Source organism: Eubalaena glacialis, chromosome 6 (assembly GCF_028564815.1).
Source record: "Eubalaena glacialis isolate mEubGla1 chromosome 6, mEubGla1.1.hap2.+ XY, whole genome shotgun sequence".
Taxonomy (NCBI): domain Eukaryota; kingdom Metazoa; phylum Chordata; class Mammalia; order Artiodactyla; family Balaenidae; genus Eubalaena; species Eubalaena glacialis.
In genome coordinates this window covers 105,274,713-105,297,341 of record NC_083721.1, presented here as the reverse complement: position 1 = coordinate 105,297,341, position 22,629 = coordinate 105,274,713, and the positions used below count along the sequence as shown (strand labels likewise).

The window sequence follows — 22,629 nt, the reverse complement described above, 5'->3', positions numbered from 1 at the left end:
AAAAATTTCCAAAATTGTCACTAAAGTTTAAACAAATCAATTTTCAGAGAAGAAATAGAGAACTACCTAAAATGCCCATCTATATAAGATTAGCTGAATAAATGATGGTATATCCAAACAATGGAATACTATGCAGCAAAGATCTCTATGTACTGATACGGAGTGTTTTCAAGGAATATTTTGTTAAACGAAAAAAACCAAGGTATAAAAGAGTATATTTAATGTAAACATATGAAAAGGAGAGAAAGACTACATATATATTTGCTTATAATTTTAAAAAATATAGGAAGGATAAAGCAGCAACTAACAAAAATGTTGAAAATGAAATGCAACTTCTTTGAGCTTAGTGCTTTATATAGTTTTCACTTTTGAACCATGTAAATGTTTTGCATATTAAATCAACAAAAATTTAAAAGGCAAGTCCTAATGTTGAACACAAACAGCCACAAATTAACCTAATTAATGAAACTATCAAATTGATACCATGGCCATTCAGAAAAAAGAATAAATTCAACTGACTTTTGAGCAGTGGACTCCCTAAATAAAATGTATTTTAAGTACAAAAAGAATTACAGAGAAATACTGATCTTTTCTTAGGTTTGTTTTTTATAATGATATCAGTGAAGAAATTTTGAAAATATTTTGTATCTATTATAGGTTAGAGAAAATTGTTGGAAACCAGGTTTTTTCTCACTATGGCAGAAGGGAGATACCAGTTGCAATAGGAGAAGGTTAGGAAGAATCATTTTTTTTTAATTTGATTTGATTTGCATTGGAGTTATCAATATTAACTCATGGTTTAATATTTTCTAGCTCTGAAATTTTTATTTTCTAGGCTCCTGAAAAGCCTAGAAGCAATAATATTTCAATAACATTGGGCATACCTAGTATGCGGATGCTGATTTCTAAATATTGTTCTCCACTGAAAGGAACTCAGGTTCTTTGGAGAAATGGCTGATTCCAAGTCTGGGATACAGAAAGTACACAGTAAGTTGGAGACATCTGGTGCACAAATGTGAGGAAGTGCTCACAGTTAATGGGGACATGTCAGAGGATACAGGAGCTAGCTTAAAGTTGTTCCCGCTGGCCAAGTTTGTGATAAGTTGACCATCAAAAAGAATAATGATGGTAATGGTTATATTATCTTGAGTTAGAAAAGAACCCATGATTCCAAAGTGACTCAGAAAACTAAAAATAGAACTACCATATGACCCAGCAATTCCACTTCTGGGTATATACCCGAAAAAAACTAAAACACTAATTCAAAAAGATACATGCACTCCAGTGTTCATAGCAGCATTATTTACAATTGTCAATATGTGGAAACAACCTCAGTGTCCATCAACAGATGAATGTATAAAGAAGATGTGGTACATATATATAACGGAATACTACTTAGCCATAAAAAAGAATGAAATAATGCCATTTGCAGGATTATTGAGCAATAGGATATTCACACGTTATCATGTATCACCCACAGTTACTTATTAATTACAATATAATACACACACACACACACACACACACACACACCCGGAATGTGTTGAGACTAGTATGCTGATCTTTATAAACCTTCAGTAGCCTGGAAATGGGAGGAGCTCTTTTATGAGTTCTTCAACAGTAATCTTCATTGGAAGAAGAGACTTCCGTTTGTCTTTGGGTATGTTGTTTTGGAATGCTCCTACCTCTAGAGACACAAAAATATTGTTACTGAGGGAGACTGAGGCTATCGGAGTAGAGATGTTGAGAAGCTAAACCACGTGCTTTATTTTGTAACGTAAATCTGCTGTGTCTTGCCCCAAAGAGGTATTTTAGCAAAGCCAAGACCTTGCAGAATTGTGTCTTCCACAGGAGAAAGGATTCTTTTCCATATTTGGATTTAGACTGTGCTCTGTTTGGTTATTATCGCTGGAGTTGTGTATATGTTCTTCTTTGTGGAGTGATGCACAGAGAATCAGGAGCAGAACCTCTAAAGCTGCAGGAGAGATATGCTCACCTGATCTTCCTCTGGGACTTTGAAGTGAGCTGGACTAGGTCCAGTTTAGCACAGAATGGATTGTGGATACACCCACTGAGATTCCATAATCCAGATTGTGCTGATACTAGGTTTTATGTGTAATTGTCCTGAGGGGTGAGAGGGGGTGGAGCTCAGGATAACCAAAGCCCTGAGGGTTAGGGTGGGAATTCTTTTGAAGGGAAACATAATTCCACTGGCAGTCATCCACCTAAATAATGGAGTGTGTACCCATTATTCATTGGCTGTCTGCCCTTCTTATAATAGGTCCACAATTATAAATTACTGGGGTGTAAAACTTCAGCATGGAAGAGGGGCAGGAACTAGAGAGGAATGAGAACTTTTCCCCTGGTTTGGGTCCTTGTTAGGTCCTTGTCTCAAATACCTTGAGACATCAAGATATTTGGGAGCCCAACTGGGAGGCAGTCAAGGCAGGGCCCACTGGGGGTGGCATCTCTGAGAGAAGCCACTTCTAAGAGCATCTGGAAGGACGTGACTGCCTGTGCTAAACTTCCCTGACAGCCTGTCTCAGCTGTGCTGAGGTGATTAAGGGAAGGACCTGCCCCAGCTAGGGGGACGGTGGTAAAGGACAAAACACTACCTCTCCCCTGGAGCCAAAGGGGAGATAGCAGAGATGTTGCCAGTTAGCAAAGATACAAACATATTTTCCAAAGGGTAGAGGTCGTCAGGCATAAATTCTATGTGTCTGTTAATTAATGGAGTATGTACCCATTACTCACTGGTTGTCTCTCCATTATAATAGGTCCACAATCTCCTATCAGTAATTCTGAAATCCCAATGATTTTGAAAAAAATATTTTTTTCATAAGTTTGCAACTGTCTCATCTGGTGGCAAGACTTGACTGGAGCTTATGTGAGATTATTTATACTCTTTATTTATCTCACTTGATTTCTGAATATTTATATGCTTTGCTACAGAAAAATTGATGTGTTTGTTAATAGGGTACTGCCTCGGAGTTCTCTGGGCATGCTCCATGGCAGGGGCCCCATAAATCTGAAAAATTAAAAATCTGAAAACTGCTGAATTCCAAAACCTGTCTGGCCACAAGGGATAAGGATTCAGACCATCTACGGGATTTGTAGCTGTATTAACCTTCCTTTAAGCTGGGGATCTGCTTCAGGACCCTTAGGGAAGCAGGGCCTGTTTCTTTTGATCCTTGGATATAAACTCCACCCCACCCCAGCTCCTGCTCTAAGATAGGACCTGTGCCTAGTCCGCACAGGTTTAAAATATCTGAATGTGTTGCCAACAGTAAAAACTCAGGAGGTTACACATAAACGTCTAGATTTCTAGTGTCTATTGGGAAGTTGGAAAGCTAGCAGTATTGACTTTGCATTCTGACAGATCAGAAATTTGCTGGGACTGAAAAGCAGCTGCTCTGTTTGCTGGGAAAATTGTCTATTTGCCACAGTTTCCACCACTCTCAACTATGACATGAGACTCAAATTAGTCACAACCTAGAAATCCATCTTCCTTTAAGTTGGTAGTTATTATTATTAATATATATGTATATTTTTGAGAGGGATGGACAGGGGTGGTGGGGCAAAGGCTTCTAGTCACCTTGCTCACATCATTTATTTTTATTATGCCTCCAGCTACTGAAGGCATTTCAGTTTTCGATCCCTACTGTACCCCAGAGTCAAAGCTTTTTCCTCAAAGTCCCTGGACTCCACCTGGGTTACCATCCTAGCTGTAGCTCTGACCCACCAATGACCTTAAGTTGACAGAGCCCACGGCGTTTTCCATAAGGGGCTTGCTCCCCCGGACTCACTCCTTGTCTGTTCCTTTCTCCAGGCCTGGGATATCTTCCCAAGAACTGGCTGTCTTCACTGAAGCCCTTTCCAGTAAGTGCATTTCTTTCCACCTGCCCTGTAGCTTTTCAGCCTGTGCCAGCTGGTGCCGTTCTCTTTTACACTGTGGTCCTGGCCCTGGTGGCAAGGCGTGCTGCAGAGTGAGTGACCCTCTCCTGCATTTCTGGCTTTGATGAGGTGCTCTCATTCTGATCCTAAATGATTTCCTGTTCTTTGTGTTTCCAACCCCCGCCTGGTCACCTTATTATTATTTCCCCTCCAGCCGGCACTTTTGTTAACCCCACTGCATATCTCAGCCAGAAGGACCCAAGGCCTTCATCCTGACACATGATGGAAAAAGAGCACTCAGCCAGGAGCCAGGAGCCAGGAGATCTGGCCTCTACTCCCAGCTACACCCTTGTTGGTAGAAAGTCCATGAACAAATCACTTTCCTCTCTGGCCCTTGGATTTCTCAATTGTAAAATGAGGCAATTTTGCTGTAGATGTACTCAATATCCTTTTAATCCTGCGTACTGGGCATCCCCCTCACAGTGGATAAAACATGTTTGATTTATTGGTGTGCGGCCCCCTTTTTTCTTGTTGGTCTTGGTTGGAGGAAGAAAACATTGGTCTTGATAGTAGAAAACATTCATCTCCTTATTTAGTGCCTGAGGAATCTCTCACATAATAGTATACCGTATGTACTCCAGAACTGGCCTTTCTCCTGGGTGCTGACATAGGGCCTGAGTAAAACCAGATCCACCGTCTGGGAGGGGCTGGGCCCCAGACCTTAAGATCAAGTCCTGGACATATATATCACTACCAAATGTAAAATAGATAGCTAGTGGGAAGCAGCCGCATAGCACAGGGAGATCAGCTCAGTGGTTTGTGACCACCTAGAGGGGTGGGATAGGGAGGGTGGGAGGGAGGGAGACGCAAGAGGGAAGAGATATGGGAACATATGTGTATGTATAACTGATTCACTTTGTTATAAAGCAGAAACTAACACACCATTGTAAAGCAATTATACTCCAATAAAGATGTTAAAAAAAAAAAAAAAAAGATCAAGTCCTGGGCAGGCAAGTGCTCTGGAGCAGTGGTCCCCCACCTTTTTGGCACCAGGGACCGGTTTCGTGGAAGACAATTTTTCCACGGATGGGGGCGGGTTGGGGGGGATGGTTTCGGGATGATTCAAGCGCATTACATTTATTGTGCACTTTATTTCTATTATTATTACATTGCAATATGTAATAAAATAATTATACAACTCACCATAATGCAAAATCAGTGGGAGCCCTGAGCTTCTTTTCACTTGCCACTCCTGATAGGGTTTTGCTGTGAGTCTGCAAGCAGTTGATTTATTATGGTCTCTGTGCAGTCAAACCTCTCTGCTAATGATAATCTGTATTTGCAGCTGCTCCCCAGCACTAGCATCACCGCCTCAGCTCCACCTCAGATCATCAGGCATTAGATCCTCATAAGGAGTGTGCAACCTAGATCTCTCGCACATGCAGTTCACAGTAGGGTTCGGGCTCCTATGAGAATCTAATGCCGCTGCTGATCTGACAGAGGCGGAGCTCAGGCGGTAATGCGAGCGATGGGGAGTGGCTGTAAATACAGATGAAGCTTCACTCACTCACCCGCCACTCACCTCCTGCTGTGTGGCCTGGTTCCTAACAGGTCACGGACTGGTGCTGGTCTGTGGCCTGAGGGTTGGGGACCCCTGCTCTGGAGAACAACAGGTGGAAAGAGGTGTAATTTAATTTCATCATCACTTTACATTTCCTGCCAGGTAGTCTGCTCCTGTTCTTGAGGTCAGAGATAGGCCTCATTTCTCATGGAGAAGGGCAAGAGCAAGGATCTCTGTTTGGATCATGGCTTAACCACTTACTGCTGTGTGACCTTGAGCCATTTACTTCATCTCTCCTAGTCTGAAAAAGAGGGCAATTACAATGCCTTCTGCATAGGAATGTTAGGATTAAATGAGATAATGTATGTAAAACTCTTAGCACAGAGCCTGGCACATATTAAGTATCTGAAAGGTGTTATATAGCTTAATCATTGTTAGCACACTTTATTTCCCAAGAGCCTCTAGGTCTATCAGGGAAAAATTGTATTCCATCTCAGAAGTATGCAAAAAAAAAAAAAATCATTCTCAAAAATTAGCTTATGAAGAAGTCTCTCCCATTTAACTCTTGCCCTTTGCCCTACTGGTTCCCACTGACAACCTGAGTAGATACTTTTAGCTGTATTTAATCAGAGAACAATTAAAAGCCACTACCAGAGCTCCATTCATCCTAGAAAAATCAATTCCAAACTAAAAATCCACTGTTTTATTGTACCTTTGCATGTAGCTCATAATGTAAGCTACAGATATTCTTAAAGCTCTTCTTTCAATATAAGAACATTTAATGATCATGACATTTCATTCCTTTAAAAGAATTTTTTTTCCTTGAACAATGAACAGGAATATTTTATTGAATTCAGTGAGGATTTTTCTGGATTTGTATTTATTTTCAATTACACACGTAACACTTTAATACATTCTGGTAAAACAATTCAAACAATGCAAATGAAAAGAAAGTGTGAAAGTCCTTCTTAACACCATCCCCGTTAGAAGTAGCTTCCCTACCCCAGTGGTAGCAGTCTTTTCACCCCTATTTGAGGGGATTAACCCTGACTTGTCTGAGGAAACTGTAATGGCCTCCCCTGAGGCAATTGCTAAACAAGGCAATGCTGGTTCTCCTCATAACCCACCCCCACTACCCCTCTCTGCTTCTAGACCCATAACTAGACTCAAGTCCCAGCAGCCCTAAAAGTGAGATACAAAGTGTAACCCATGAGGAGGTGTGCTATACTCCAAAAGAACTAATTTGTACAGAAAGAAATCTGGAGAATATGTTTGGGAATGGATATTAAGTTGTGGGATAGTGGTGGAAGGAACATAAAGTTGGATCGGGCCAAATGTGTTGATACGGTCTCTCTAAGCAGAAATTCTGCATTTAATATTGCAGCTTGAAGTGTTAGGAAGAGCTCTAGCAGTTTGCTTGCTTTGTTGACTGAAACATGGATCAAAAAGTGGCCCATGATGAGCAAATTAGAAATTAGAAATGGTAGACATGCCTTGGTTTAATGTAGAGGGAGGGATTCAAAGGCTTAGGGAGTTTGGAATATTAGACTGGATTTGTCATTTAAGACCTACTTACCCACACTGGAGGGTCCAGAAAATATACCAGTCATCACTACTGCGAGAAATAAATTTGAGAGAGGAGCCCCAGCATTCTTAAAGAGTTCTGTGACTGGTCTTCTGTGTACACCAGACCTTACAGTGGGGACTGTAGTCACTGAATTGGGAAACCTAAGGGCAGTAGGATCTGTGGATGGCAAGGGCCAAATTGCTACATTCAACCCTCCCTGTGGACAGAACTTTGAGCATTGCACTAAGTTGTTCACTTTGCTTGGAAGGAGATATGGCCTGACATGTGATTATATACTGGTTCATGGCTGTGGCCAGTGGTTTTCCTGGATAGTCAGGGACTTGGAAAGAACGTGATTAGAAATTTGGTGACAAGGAAATCTAGGGAAGAGGGATATAGATAGATGTCTCTGAATAGACAAAAACATGAAGATATTTGAGTCCCATATGAATGCTCACCAAAGGGTGACCTAAGCAGAGGAGGATATTAATGATTAAGTAGATAGGATGACCCTTTCTATGGAAACCAGTCAGCCTCTTTCCCAGCCACCCCTGTCATCTCAACGGGCTTATGAGCAAAGTGGCCATGGTGGCAGGGATGAAAGTTATACATGGGCTCAGCAACATGAACTTCAACTCAACAAGGCTGACCTGGCTATGGCCACTGCTGAGTGCCCAATCTGCCAGCAACAGAAACCAGCAATGAGTCCTAGATATGGCACTGTTCCCCAGGGTGCTCAGCCAGCTACCTGGTCGCAGGTTGATTACATTGGACCAATTCCATCATGGAAGGGGCAGCATCTTGTTCTTCCTGGAACAGATCCATTCTCTGGATACAGATTTGCTTTCTTGGCACACAATGCTTCTGTCAGAACTACCATCTTACTTACAGAATACCGTATTTACCATCATGGTAGTCTACACAGCATTGTTTCTGATCAAGGAACTCACCTCACAGCAAAAGAAGTGTGGCAATGTCCCCGTGCTCATGGAATTCACTGGCCTTACCTGTTCCCCACTATCCTGAAGCAGCTGGCTTGATGGAATGGTGGGATGGCCTTTTGAAGACTTGGTTACAGCATCCACTAGATGGCAGTACGTTGCAGGACTGGGCCGAGTTTCTCCAGAAGGCTGTGAATGCTCTGAATCAGTGTCCAACATATGTCGCTATGTCTCCTAAAGCTAAGATTCATGTGTCAAGGGGCTTCCCTGGTGGCGCAGTGGGTGAGAGTCCGCCTGCCAATGCAGGCAACAGGGGTTCGGGCCCTCGTCCGGGAGGATCCCACATGCTGCAGAGCAACTGGGCCCGTGCGCCACAACTACTGAGCCTGTGCTCTAGAGCCCGCAAGCCACAACTGCTGAGCCCACGTGCCACAACTACTGAAGCCTGCGCACCTGGAGCCCGTGCTCTGTAACAAGAGAGGCCACCGCGGTGAGAAGCCCGTACACCGCGGCGGGGAGTGGCCCCCGCTCACCGCAACTAGAGAGGGGCCGCGTGCAGCAGCAAAGACCCAATGCAGACAAATAAATAAATAAATTAAAAAAAAAAAAAAAAGATTCATGCGTCAAGGGGTGGAAATGGGAGCGGCTCTACTCACTATTATCCCTAGTGACCTGCTAGCAAAATTTTTGCTTCTTGTTCCCATGACCTAATGCTCTATTGGCTTAGAGATATTAAGCCAAAGAGAAAAATGCTTCCGCCAGGAGACACAATAATGATTCCATTGAACTGAAAGTTAAAATTGCTGTCTGGCCACTTTGGACTCCTCATGCCTCTGACTCAGCAGGCAAAGTAGTGAGTTACTGTGCTGGCTGGGACAATTGATCCTGACTACCAAGAGGAAACTGTACTTCTACTCCATGACAGAGATATGGAAGAGTATGTCTGGAATGCAGGAGATCCCTTAAGAAGGCTCTTAGTATTACCATTCCTTGAGATTAAGGTCAGTAGAAGACAACAACAACCCAATCCAGGCAGGACTACTAATGGCCCAGATCCTTCGGGAATGAAGGTTTGTATCACTTCAGTGTGTAAAGAACCACAACCAGCTGAGGTGTTTACTGAAGGCAAAGGGAATATAGTATGGGTAGTGGAGGAAGGTAGTCATAAATACCAGCTATGACCATGTGACCAGTTACAGATGTGGGGAACATAACTGTCATGAGTATTCCTCCTTATTTTGTTATGAATATGTGTGTGTGTGTGTGTGTATTTTAAAACAAATATCTTTGTTTTCTTCCCTCTCTCATTCCCTAATTGTGTAACATAAGATGTATTGACTTTATATCATAGTATTTAAGTTATAGGATATCAAGGAGAAGAGTAAACATCACTCAAGGACATTATATTACCTCTTCTGGGGAAGGGATTAGTACGTTTCTGGTTATACACAGAACAGTTGTATCATGTTAGGTGGAATTATGATCTTGTTAATGTGTTTTTTGGAGATTAAGTATAGTTTAAGAAGGTGCATGTGAGTGCCAAGTTGACAAGGAGTGGACTTGTGATGATTAATTTTGTGTGTCAACAATACATAGGGGGACTTCCCTGGTGGCTCAGTGGTTAAGAATCCACCTGCCGTGCAGGGGGCACAAGTTTGAGCCCTGGTCCGGGACGATCCCACATGCTGCAGAGCAACGAAGCCCATATACCACAACTACTGAGCCTGCGCTCTAGAGCCCGCGAGCCACAACTACTAAGCCCATGTGCCACAACTACTGAAGCCCACGCGCCTAGAGCCCATGCCCCGCAACCAGAGAAGCCACTGCAATGAGAAGCCCGTGCATTGCAATGAAGAGCAACCCCCGCTCGCCGCAACTAGAGAAAGCCTGTGCGCAACAACGAAGACCCAACGCAGCCAAAAATAAATAAATAAATAAATAAATTTTAAAAAACCCACAAAACAATACATAGGGTGCCCAGATATTTGGTTAAACATTATTTCTGGATGAGATTAACATCTGAAACAGTAAACTGAGTAAGGCAGATTGCTCTTCCCAATGTGGGTGAGCTTCATCCAATCCACTGAAGGCCTGTATAGAATAAAAAGCTGAGTACGAAAGAATTCTTTCTCTCTGCCTGACTATTTTCAAGCTGGACCATCAGTCTTCTTCTGCCTTTGAACTCTTGGACTTAGAACTTATACCATCAGCTCTCTGGGGTTTCAGGCCTTTGGACTTGGACTGGAACTTACACTGTAGGCTCTCTCGAGTCTACAGCTTGCCAACTGCAGATGTTGGACTTCTCAGCCTCCATGATTGCATGAGCCAATTCCTTAAAATAAATCTCTCTCTCACCATGTGTAGATATAGATGTAGATATAGATACAGATACAGATATAGATGTATAGAGGTATGTACCTATTTATGTATTTAGAGAATATATATTTATTGATTGTGTTTCTCTGGAGAACCCAGACTATATACTAGATAACCAATACACTCCTTCTTTCATAAAATACTTGGTCAGGGAGAGCTTTCCTGTCATACATTTACAACAGCCTCATTCTTTGTAACTGCTGCATGATATCCCTAGTTCTATGGTATTTTTAACCATTTCCTTTTTAATGGGTACTTAAGTTCTTTCGGTGCTCTATTCTCAGAATAACTGCTCACAGCATCATGGCAGAGACTGAGCTTTGCTGAGTCAGCCCTGGCCACAAGGTGGAATACACATGAGAGGAAAATGGAAGTATCTTCCATAGAGGGTTTTTGTTCATCCTGTACCTTAGGAAAATAGCTCCCATCCTTGTGGCTTTGTGACCTTGTTTTGCCAATGTCAAAGGACATTATTAAAAAAGCAAAATAAAACAAAAAGCTTTCTACCTGTTACCATCATAATTTTTTTTAAAAAGCTATTCTAACATAAAAGCACAAAGACAACCTTAGAATAATGGATGGTCAAATTGGATAAATTCAATCTTATTCAAAATTCACTGCACTGTCATTTTTCTCTCTTTGTGTCAGCAGGTGAAAACTCTCTCACTCGCCTGTTTCACTTTCCATCTGCATTAGGAGGAACTGCCTTAATATTTTTCTGACTTTTAAATTAACAAAGAATTGGGAAGAAAGCTAAAGTGAGAACTTCTTGCTCTCTTTTTTTTTTATTTTAACTTTTTATTTTATATTGGAGTATAGCCGATTAACAATGTTGTGATAATTTCAGGTGCACAGCAAAGGGACTCAGCCATACATATACATGTATCCATTCTCCCCCAAACTCCCCTCCCATCCAGGCTGCCACATAACATTGAGCAGAGGTCCCTGTGCTATACAGTAGGTCCTTGTTGGTTATTCATTTTAAATATAGCAGTGTGTACACGTTGATCCCAAACTCCCTAACTATCCCTTCCCCCCATCCTCCCCCCACCCTGCCCCCCAGTAACCGTAAGTTCGGAGAACTTCTTGCTTTCTAAGAGGGAGATCACAGTCTAGTAAAAGAGGGTTAAAGATGTTTCCTTGGACTCAGGCCTAGGAAGTGATTCTAGGATGAGTTGGAAAGAATTCAAACCTTGGTTCTTGAGACCTTAACCAAAAGGAGGCCTGGCATGAAAAGATGAGCATGATGTGGGTGTGGGGTTGTGTGAAGAGATTGCAAACCCATTGGAGATGAATGGTGGTGTGGTCCACAATGGAAATCAAAGAGCTGTCGTAAAACAATTAAAGGTACTACAATGACCTATTAAGAGAATAATATCTGAATCTATTAAATCATCTCTATTCTGCTTTCTTTAACACATTTCCCTTCTCTGGCATGGAAAAACTGTGAGGAGAGACTTTCCTGGTGGTCCAGTGGTTAAGACTCCACACTCCCAATGCAGGGGGCCCAGGTTCGATCCCTGGTCAGGGAACTAGAGTCCACATGCTGCAACTAAAAGATCCTGCATCCTGCAACTAAGACTCAGCGCAGCCAAATAAATAAATAAATAAATAAAGTGTATTTTAAAAAAGAAACTGAGGAAAAAAAATTATATATTTTTTATAGCTTATGTGAAGTGAAAAAATTGTTGGTTGTTTTTTGAAATAAAATAGCCAGTTTTATTGGTTGTAGCAACTGTTCTGTTTTAAACATAAGGAGAGGAAGGGGAAGAAATGTTAGCCCTGCAGATGGACAGGTGCTTTCTGTGGTTAGAAAAGTCCCTGGAGCATTTAAAGCCTGGAGCATCAGTTCAGCCATAGCTGTGGTTTTCCCCACTCTAATCACACCCGAGGTATCGGGATGCAGGGTGAGACCGCAGCTGAACATCTGTGATTTTCAGTCAATTCTGCCACCCTCAGAACCAGCTGTTCTGTCTCACTGATCCTTCATTCACTCCTCTAAGAAAATTGGGGTAATAAGATTGCCTTATGTGACAAGAGAACACAGTAAAATCCCTCTGAAAGTTATGAAGTGTTATACAAACAAATTATAATATTTACAAAACCCAGAAAGCAATGAGAAGCCCGTGCACTGCAACGAAGAGTAGCCCCTCCTGGCCACAACTAGAGAAAGCCTATGTGCAGCAATGAAGACCCAACCCAGCCAAAAACAAATAAATTTATTTTAAAAAAATTTATGCACCATAGATATTTACACATGAATGATATGTATCTTCCTCAAGAAGACTTTATCAAGGCTATGACAGCAGAATTGAGATTTTTATCTTCAAATCATTTGCTTTCCAAAGTCTAAGAGGATTTATTGTTCTGTTCATCTGAAACTGAAAAAAAAAAGGTAAAACAATAAATAATAAATCTAAGTGACAGCTGACAGTAAATTGATTCTAGGATCTGAAACTTGTATTCCTCTGAAAATGCATCTTTTGAGGATTCAGACTTTCTGACTGTTGCTGCCAGTTACACCGTCACTGATCACAGTTACTTCAAATAGCTAACCTTTCTCAAGTGGAGCCAGTAGCTTAGCTTGTAAAGTATGTGCTTCCAAAATATGAATTTTACTCTATTTTGCTTATATTAAGCTCAGTAGCTAACCTCTCTGTGTTCATTTAAACAAAATATTTCAGAAGGTCATGACTTTTACATCTTCATTTTATTGGAGGGTCTAAATTTGCTTCTGAAAAGTTAGCAAAATAGTGCTCAGCAAACCTTAAAACTTCCTTAAAACTCAACATTCAGTTTGGATATTCTGTTTTATGTTTTTGTTGCTTCTAACCTCTCAGGCAGCAATTTTACATCTCACAGTCTTGATGTTGTTTAAAAAAATAATGTTGGAGATGGAGTAGAAAAGATCTCCTAGTTCTTACTCATTCTCCTAGTTTTTGAACCAGTTTTTTTTTTTTTAACCCCTGACTCTTTATAGGCATATATCATGTGTACAATACACATGTCTAATATTAATGAAAATAGAAATCTGGATTTCATTCTCATTTTGTCTGTTTGGCTCCCTCTTTGCCTTCTTTCCACTTGCCCTGCCCCTCCCCCATCGCATCATTATGCTCCATCCGTGCCATCGTTTCCTCACAGTGGGAACACTCCTCTCCTAACAACTTGGCCCCACTCTCTTGGCCACAGAGATACACTCAGGACCAATCAGAATCCCTCTGCAGGCATTTAGAATCTATCTACCTATCTATTTATTTATTTATTTGGCCATAACACGCAGCTTGCGGGATTAGTTCCCCAACCAGGGATCGAACCCAGGCCCCCTGCAGTGGAAGCATGGAGTCCTAACCACTGGACTGCCAAGGAATTCCCAGCATTTAGAATTCAGACTAAGAAATTCTAGGCTTATTCTGCTGGTTTTTGGAACAAAGGAGATGGAAACTCAGAAGATGTCAGTGGATATTTCCACCTTGTGAACCAGGATGTAAGCCAAGCCAGTGTGTAGTAAGAGAGGAGGAAAAAGTAGAGGCAGAGATTAAAGCTGAATTGAAAGCTGGGGTAGGAAGACTTCTTGGCCTGGTTGCATCCTACCCTCAGGTGATCAGGTCTTCTTCCTTAGGATAAATTAAATTCGTTTGTTTCAGCTAATTTGAGGTGGTTTCTATTACTTTTAAGAAAAATGTTAAACAATATGGTGTTTTCTGCATGAAATTTTGGGGAATTTCTCTTACTTTTTAAGTTATTTATTATTTTTTAAATAAATAAATATTTATTTGTTTATTTGGTCACGCTGGGTCTTAGTTGCGGCAGGCAGGCTCCTTAGTTGTGGCATGCAAACTCTTAGTTGCGGCATGCATCTTACTTTTTAAGTTATTTTTGTTAGTTTTGTAATAGCCAGGAAAGGACTTTCCTCAGAGAACTTTTCTTCCTGTTTTTTTCTACCTCAGACGTACATTTTTAGTATCTTAACTTCCCTTTATGTTTTTTCTTGCTGAAGTCAATATTACATGTCTTTCTGTGAGGGGAGTGTAAGGGTTTGTAACAGAATCTGAAAAGGCTGGTCAGGGCCACATACCTCTTCTAAGTTAAATTCCCTTCCAGGACAAAACTCCTCAAAGAGGAGAAACATCTGGGAATAAAATCTAAATTTAGCAGGACACAGAAAAGGCCAAAGAAAAAGAACATCCAGATTAATATTGGGGTGGAGGCAGGAGAGAACTGTCAGGAGATTTCAAAATGTAACCTGACATGTTGAATGCTTTGAAAAAACATCAATGCAAGAGAACTCAGAAGTATAAAAGTTAGCTATAAAGTTATCAAAGTTTAGATAGAAAATTAAGCTTAAAAAGTTATCCAGAACAACATCTTCTTTCTAAAAGCTTAGGAGCTTTCTAAATTACTTTGACATAAAAATTAAGCAACAGAAAAGATGGAAATCAAATTCCATCAAAATTAAGGAAAAAGAGAATAATATTCCTACAGATGATGAAATCATGTCCAAAAGACATTCCCATAAAGCAGAGTAAAAATTATAATCTAATATTTCAAAACAAGCTAGTAGACACAAAGAAAACAACATAACAAATGAAAGAACAAATAAATCAGAATTTATCTGAGATGACAGAACTCAAAATAATTAAAACAAAATTATTAAGAAATGGGAACTAAAATAAAAGCAAAACTAGAATGAATACAAGATAATGCCTCAATGGAAGATAAAAAGAAGGGAAATTTTTAAAACTACAATGGAAGAACAGAGAGATGAAAAGGATTCAAGAAACAATAAGATGGGCAGAGAAGATCATATATATGTATATATCATATATATATGTATATATATGGAATATCTGCAGAAAACCCTGACAAAGAAAAAAAACCCTGAAATCTGTAATATAAGAAACTGAAATAAAATGTGAATTGAAATGAAATATTGAGAGGGCACTTGGTTTATCTGATAATATTGACCTAGAATGACCATCACTGAGATATAGTCTAGTGAAATTACTGGACTTTAAAGGAAAGGAAATAAAAATCCTTTAGGCACTGAGAGAAAAAGCCCAAGTCACTTAGGGAAGAAAGTAATATTGTCTTTAAACTTTTGAACATCAACACTTTATGCCTGAAGAAAATTTAGTAATATATTTACGATATTCAAAGAAATAAAATACAAGGCAAGGATTTTATATGTAAACAAGCTGTCATCAACATGTAAGAACTCAGGGAATAGTATTCGTTATGAATCTACTGGAGAAGGGGATTGAGACAGGCAAAATACTTAAGAGACAGGACAAAATGACTGAAGATGAGCATATAATTTCTATGTATAACTAAGACTAAATGAGAGATACAAAGAAGAGTCTGTAGTATGTAGTAGCTGAGTGCTCTGACAATGTAGGTACAGCACAACTGCAAAAAATTGGGGTGAGAATGGGGAGAGCATATGCAAAAGAATTTGTAACTCTTTCCAATAATCACATTGGTGGTATTGTTATTGGCTCCTACTGACTAAAGATGGAAGAATTTGAGTATGGGGGCTTCCCTGGTGGCACAGTGGTTAAGAATCTGCCTGCCAATGCAGGGGGCATGGGTTCGAGCCCTGGTTGGGGAAGATCCCACATGCGGTGGAGCAACTAAGCCTGTGCGCCGCAACTACTGAGCCCGTGTGCTGCAACTACTGAAGCCCACGCACCTAGAGCCTGTGCTCCGCAACAAGAGCAGCCCCTGCTCGCCACAACTAGAGAAAGCCCGCGTGCAGCAATGAAGACCCAATGCAGCCAAAAATAAATAAATAAAAATTAAAGAGGAGGAGCTTCAAGATGGCAGAGGAGTAAGACGTGGAGATCACCTTCCTCCCCACAAATACATCAGAAATACATCTACATGTGGAACAACCCCTACAGAACTCCTACTGAACGCTGGCAGAAGACCTCAGACCTCCCAAAAGGCAAGAAACTCCCCACGTACCTGGGTAGGGCAAAAGAAAAAAGAAAAAACAGAGACAAAAGAATAGGGACGGAACCTGCACCAGTGGGAGGGAGCTGTGAAGGAGGAAAGGTTTCCACACACTAGGAAGCCCCTTCGTGGGTGGAGATGGCGGGTGGAGGAGGGGGGAAGCTTTGGAGCCACGGAGGACAGCGCAGCAACAGGGGTGCAGAGGGCAAAGCGGAGAGATTCCCCACAGAGGATCGGTGCCGACCAGCACTCACCAGCCCGAGAGGCTTGTCTGCTCACCCGCCGGGACGGGTGGGGGCTGGGAGCTGAGGCTCCAGCTTCGGAGGTCGCATCCCAGGGAGAGGACTGGGGTTGGCGGCGTGAACAGAGCCTGAAGGGGCTAGTGCGCCATGGCTAGCCGGGAGGGAGTCCAGGAAAAAGTCTGGAGCTGCCGAAGAGGCAAGAGACTTTTTCTTGCCTCTTTGTTTCCTGGTGCGAGAGGAGAGGGGATTCAGAGCGCCGCCTAAACGAGCTCCAGAGACGGGCGCGAGCCACGGCTATCAGCGCGGACCCCAGAGACGGGCATGGGACGCTAAGGCTGCTGCTGCCACCACCAAGAAGCCTGTGTGCAAGCACAGGTCACTATCCACACCTCCATTCCCGGGAGCCTGTGCAGCCCGCCACTGCCAGGGTCCCGTGATCCAGGGACCACTTCCCTGGGAGAACGCACAGCGCGCCTCAGGCTGGTGCAACGTCACACTGGGCTGTGCCGCTGCAGGCTTGCCCTGCATACGTACCTCTCCCTCCCCCCGGCCTGAGTGAGCCAGAGCCCCCGAATCAGCTGCTTCTTTAACCCCGTCCTGTCTGAGCAAAAAACAGACGTCCTCTGGCGACCTACATGCAGAGGCGGGGCCAGATCCAAAGCTGAACCCCAGGAGCTGTGTGAACAAAGAAGAGAAAGGGAAATTTCTCCCAGCAGCCTCAGGAGCAGCGGATTAAATCTCCATAATCAACATGATGTACCCTGCATCTGTGGAATACCTGAATAGACAACGAATCATCCCAAATTGAGGAGGTGGACTTTGGGAGCAACGATATATATATATTTTTTCCCTTTTTCTCTTTTTGTGAGTGTGTATGTGTATGCTTCTGTGTGTGATTTTGTCTGTATAGCTTTGCTCTTACCGTTTATCCTAGGGTTCTGTCTGTCCTTTTTTTTTTTTTTTTATTAGTATAGTTTTTAGCACTTGTTATCATTGGTGGATTTGTTTTTTGGTTTGGTTTCTCTCTTCTTTCTTTTTTTTTATTACTTAATAAGATTTTTTTAATAATTATTTTTTATTTCAATAACTTTAATTTAATTTAATTTAATTTTATCTTCTTCTTTCTATCTTTCTCTTTTTTTTTTCTCCCTTTTATTCTGAACCGTGTGGATGACAGGCTCTTGGTGCTCCAGCCAGGCATCAGGGCTGTGCCTCTGAGGTGGGAGAGCCAAGTTCAGGACATTGGTCCACAAAAGCCCTCCCAGCTGCACGTAATATCAAATGGCAAAAATCTCCCAGAGATCTCCATCTCAACGACAAGACCCAGCTCCACTCAATGACCAGCAAGCAACAGTGCTGGACACACTAGGCCAAACAACTAGCAAGACAGGAACACAACCCCACCCATTAGCAGAGAGGGTGTCTAAAATCATAAGGCCACAGACACCCCAAAACACACCACCAGACGTGGACCTGCCCACCAGAAAGACAAGATCCAGCCTCATCCACCAGAACAAAGGCACTAGTCCCCTCCACCAGGAAGCCTACACAACCCACTGAACCAACCTTAGCCACTGGGGGCAGACACCAAAAACAACGGGAACTATGAACCTGCAGCCTGCAAAAAGGAGACCCCAAACACAGTAAGCTAAGCAAAATGAGAAGACAGAGAAACACACAGCAGATGAAGGAGAAAGGTAAAAACCCACCAGATCTAACAAATGAAGAGAAAATAGGCAGTCTACCTGAAAAAGAATTCAGAATAATGATAGTAAAGATGATCCAAAATCTTGGAAATAGAATGGAGAAAATACAAGAAAGGTTTAACAAGGACCTAAAAGAACTAAAGAGCAAACAAACAGTGATGAACAACACAATAAATGAAATTAAAAATTCTCTAGAAGGGATCAATAGCAGAATAACTGAGGCAGAAGAATGGATAAGTGACCTGGAAGATAAAATAGTGGAAATAACTACTGCAGAGCAGAATAAAGAAAAAAGAATGAAAAGAATTTAGGACAGTCTCAGATACCTCTGGGACAACGTTAAACGCACCAACATTTGAATTATAGGGGTCCAAGAGGAAGAAGAGAAAAAGAAAGGGACTGAGAAAATACTTGAAGAGATTATAGTTGAAAACTTCCCTAATATGGGAAAGGAAATAGTTAATCAAGTCCAGGAAGCACAGAAAGTCCCATATAGGATAAATCCAGGGAGAAACACGCCAAGACACATATTAATCAAACTATCAAAAATTAAATACAAAGAAAAAATATTAAAAGCAGCAAGGGTAAAACAACAAATAACACACAAGGGAATCCCCATAAGGTTAACAGCTGATCTTTCAGCAGAAACTCTGCAAGCCAGAAGAGAGTGGCAGGACATATTTAAAGTGATGAAACAGAAAAACCTACAACCAAGATTACTCTACCCAGCAAGGATCTCATTCAGATTTGATGGAGAAATCAAGAGCTTTACAGACAAGCAAAAGCCAAGAGAATTCAGCACCACCAAACCAGCTTTACAACAAATGCTAAAGGAACTTCTCTAGGCAGGAAACACAAGAGAAGGAAAAGACCTACAATAACAAACCCAAAACAATTAAGAAAATGGTAATAGGAACATACATATCAATAATTACCTTAAATGTAAATGAATTAAATGCTCCAACCAAAAGACATAGACTGGCTGAATGGATACAAAAACAAGACCCTTATATATGCTGTCTACAAGAGATCCAGTTCAGACCTAGGGACACATACAGACTGAAAGTGAGGGGATGGAAAAAGATATTCCATGCAAATGGAAATCAAAAGAAAGCTGGAGTAGCAATTCTCATATCAGACAAAATAAACTTTAAAATAAAGACTATTACAAGAGACAAAGAAGGACACTACATAATGATCAAAGGATCAATCCAAGAAGAAGATATAACAATTGTAAATATTTATGCACCCAACATAGGAGCACCTCAATACATAAGGCAAATACTAACAGCCGTAAAAGGGGAAATCGACAGTAACACAATCATAGTAGGGGACTTTAACACCCCACTTTCACCAATGGACAGATCATCCAAAATGAAAATAAATAAGGAAACACAAGCTTTAAATGATACATTAAACAAGATGGACTTAATTGATATTTATAGGACAGTCCATCCAAAAACAACAGAATACACTTTCTTCTCAAGTGCTCATGGAACATTCTCCAGGATAGATCATATCTTGGGTCATAAATCAAGCCTTGGTAAATTTAAGAAAATGGAAATCATATCAAATATCTTTTCCGAGCACAACGCTATGAGACTAGATATCAATTACAGGAAAAAATCTGTAAAAAATACAAACACATAGAGGCTAAACAATACACCATTTAATAACCAAGAGATCACTGAAGAAATCAAAGAGGAAATCACAAAATACCTAGAAACAAATGACAATGAAAACTCGACCACCAAAAACCTATGGGATGCAGCAAAAGCAGTTCTAAGAGGGAAGTTTATAGCAACACAATCCTACCTTAAGAAACAAGAAACATCACAAATAAACAACCTAACCTTACACCTAAAGCAATTAGAGAAAGAAGAACAAAAAAACCCCAAAGTTAGCAGAAGGAAAGAAATCATAAAAATAGATCAGAAATAAATGAAAAAGAAATGAAGGAAACAATTACAAAGATCAATACAACTAAAAGCTGGTTCTTAGAGAAGATAAACAAAATTGATAAACCATTAGCCAGACTCATCAAGAGAAAAAGGGAGAAGACTCAAATCAATAGAATTAGAAATGAAAAAGGAGAAGTAACAACTGACACTGCAGAAATACAAAGGATCATGAGAGATTACTACAAGCAACTATATGCCAGTAAAATGGACAACCTGGAAGAAATGGACAAATTCTTAGAAATGCACAACCTGCTGAGACTGAACCAGGAAGAAATAGAAAATATGAACAGACCAATCACAGGCACTGAAATTGAAACTGTGATTAAAAATCTTCCAACAAACAAAAGCCCAGGACCAGATGGCTTCACAGGCGAATTCTATGAAACATTTAGAGAAGAGCTAACACCTATCCTTCTCAAACTCTTCCAAAATTTGGCAGAGGGAGGAACACTCCCAAACTCATTCTACAAGGCCACCATCACTCTGATACCAAAACCAGACAAAGATGTCACAAAGAAAGAAAGCTACAGGCCAATATCACTGATGAACATAGATGCAAAAATCCTCAACAAAATACTAGCAAACAGAATCCAACAGCACATTAAAAGGATCATACACCATGATCAAGTGGGGCTTATCCCAGGAATGCAAGGATTCTTCAGTATACGCAAATCAATCAATGTGGTACACCATATTAACAAATTGAGGAGAAAACCATATGATCATCTCAATAGATGCAGAGAAAGCTTTTGACAAAATTCAACACCCATTTATGATAAAAACCCTCCAGAAAGTAGGCATAGAGGGAACTTACCTCAACATAATAAAGGCCATATATGACAAACCCACAGCCAACATCGTCCTCAATGGTGAAAAATGGAAACCATTTCCACTAAGATAAGGAACAAGACAAGGTTGCCCACTGTCACCACTGTTAATCAACATAGTTTTGGAAGATTTAGCCACAGCAATCAGAGAAGAAAAAGAAATAAAAGGAATCCAAATCGGAAAAGAAGAAGTAAAGCTGTCACTGTTTGCAGATGACATGATACTATACATAGAGAATCCTTAAGATGCTACCAGAAAACTATTAGAGCTATTCAATGAATTTGGTAAAGTAGCAGGATACAAAATTAATGCACAGAAATCTCTTGCATTCCTATACACTAATGATGAAAAATCTGAAAGTGAAATTAAGAAAACACTCCCATTTACCATTGCAACAAAAAGAATAAAATATCTAGGAATAAACCTACCTAAGGAGACAAAAGACCTGTATGCAGAAAATTATAAGACACTGATGAAAGAAATTAAAGATGATACAAACAGATGGAGAAATATACCATGTTCTTGGATTGGAAGAATCAACATTGTGAAAATGACTATACTACCCAAAGCAATCTACAGATTCAATGTAATCCCTATCAAACTACCACTGGCATTTTTCACAGAACTAGAACAAAAATTTTCACAATTTGTATGGAAATACAGAAGACCCCGAATAGCCAAAGCAACCTTGAGAACGAAAAATGGAGCTGGAGGAATCAGGCTCCCTGACTTCAGACTGTACTACAAAGCTACAGTAATCAAGACAGTATGGTACTGGCACAAAAACAGAAATATAGATCAATGGAACAGGATAGAAAGCCCAGGGATAAACCCACACACATATGGTCACCTTATCTTTGATAAAGGAGGCAAGCATATACAGTGGAGAAAAGACAGCCTCTTCAATAAGTGGTGCTGGGAAAACTGGACAGGTACATGTAAAAGAATGAAATTAGAACACTCCCTAACACCATACAGAATAATAAACTCAGAATGGATTAAAGATGTAAATGTAAGGCCAGAAAGCATAAAACTCTTAGAGGAAAACATAGGCAGAACACTCTATGACATAAACCACAGCAAGATCCTTTTTGACCCACCTCCTAGAGAAATGGAAATAAAAACAAAAATAACTAACTGGGACCTAATGAAACTTAAAAGCTTTTGTACAGCAAAGGAAACCAGAAACAAGAGAAAAAGACAACCCTCAGAATGGGAGAAAATATTTGCAAATGAAGCAACTGAAGAAGGATTAATCTCCAAAATATACAAGCAGCTCATGAAGCTCAATATCAAAAAAACAAACAACCCAATCCAAAAATGGGCAGAAGACCTAAATAGACATTTCTCCAAAGGAGATATATAGATTGCCAACAAACATTATTAATCATTAGAGAAATGCAAATCAAAACTACAATGAGATATCACATCACACCCATCAGAATGGCCATCATCAAAAAATCTACAGACAATAAATGCTGAAGAGGGTTTGGAGAAAAGGGAACCCTCTTGCACTGTTGGTGGGAATGTAAATTGATACAGCCACTATGGAGAACAGTATGGAGGTTCCTTAAAAAACTGAAAATACAACTACCATA

At 40.7% G+C, this 22,629-nt stretch overlaps 1 pseudogene; it reads left to right on the top strand.

Annotated features, from left to right (window-relative positions):
- Nucleotides 1-7,254: 7,254 nt before the first annotated feature.
- LOC133093024 (uncharacterized) lies at nt 7,255-9,177 on the top strand (annotated as a pseudogene).
- The last annotated feature ends 13,452 nt before the right edge of the window (nt 9,178-22,629 follow it).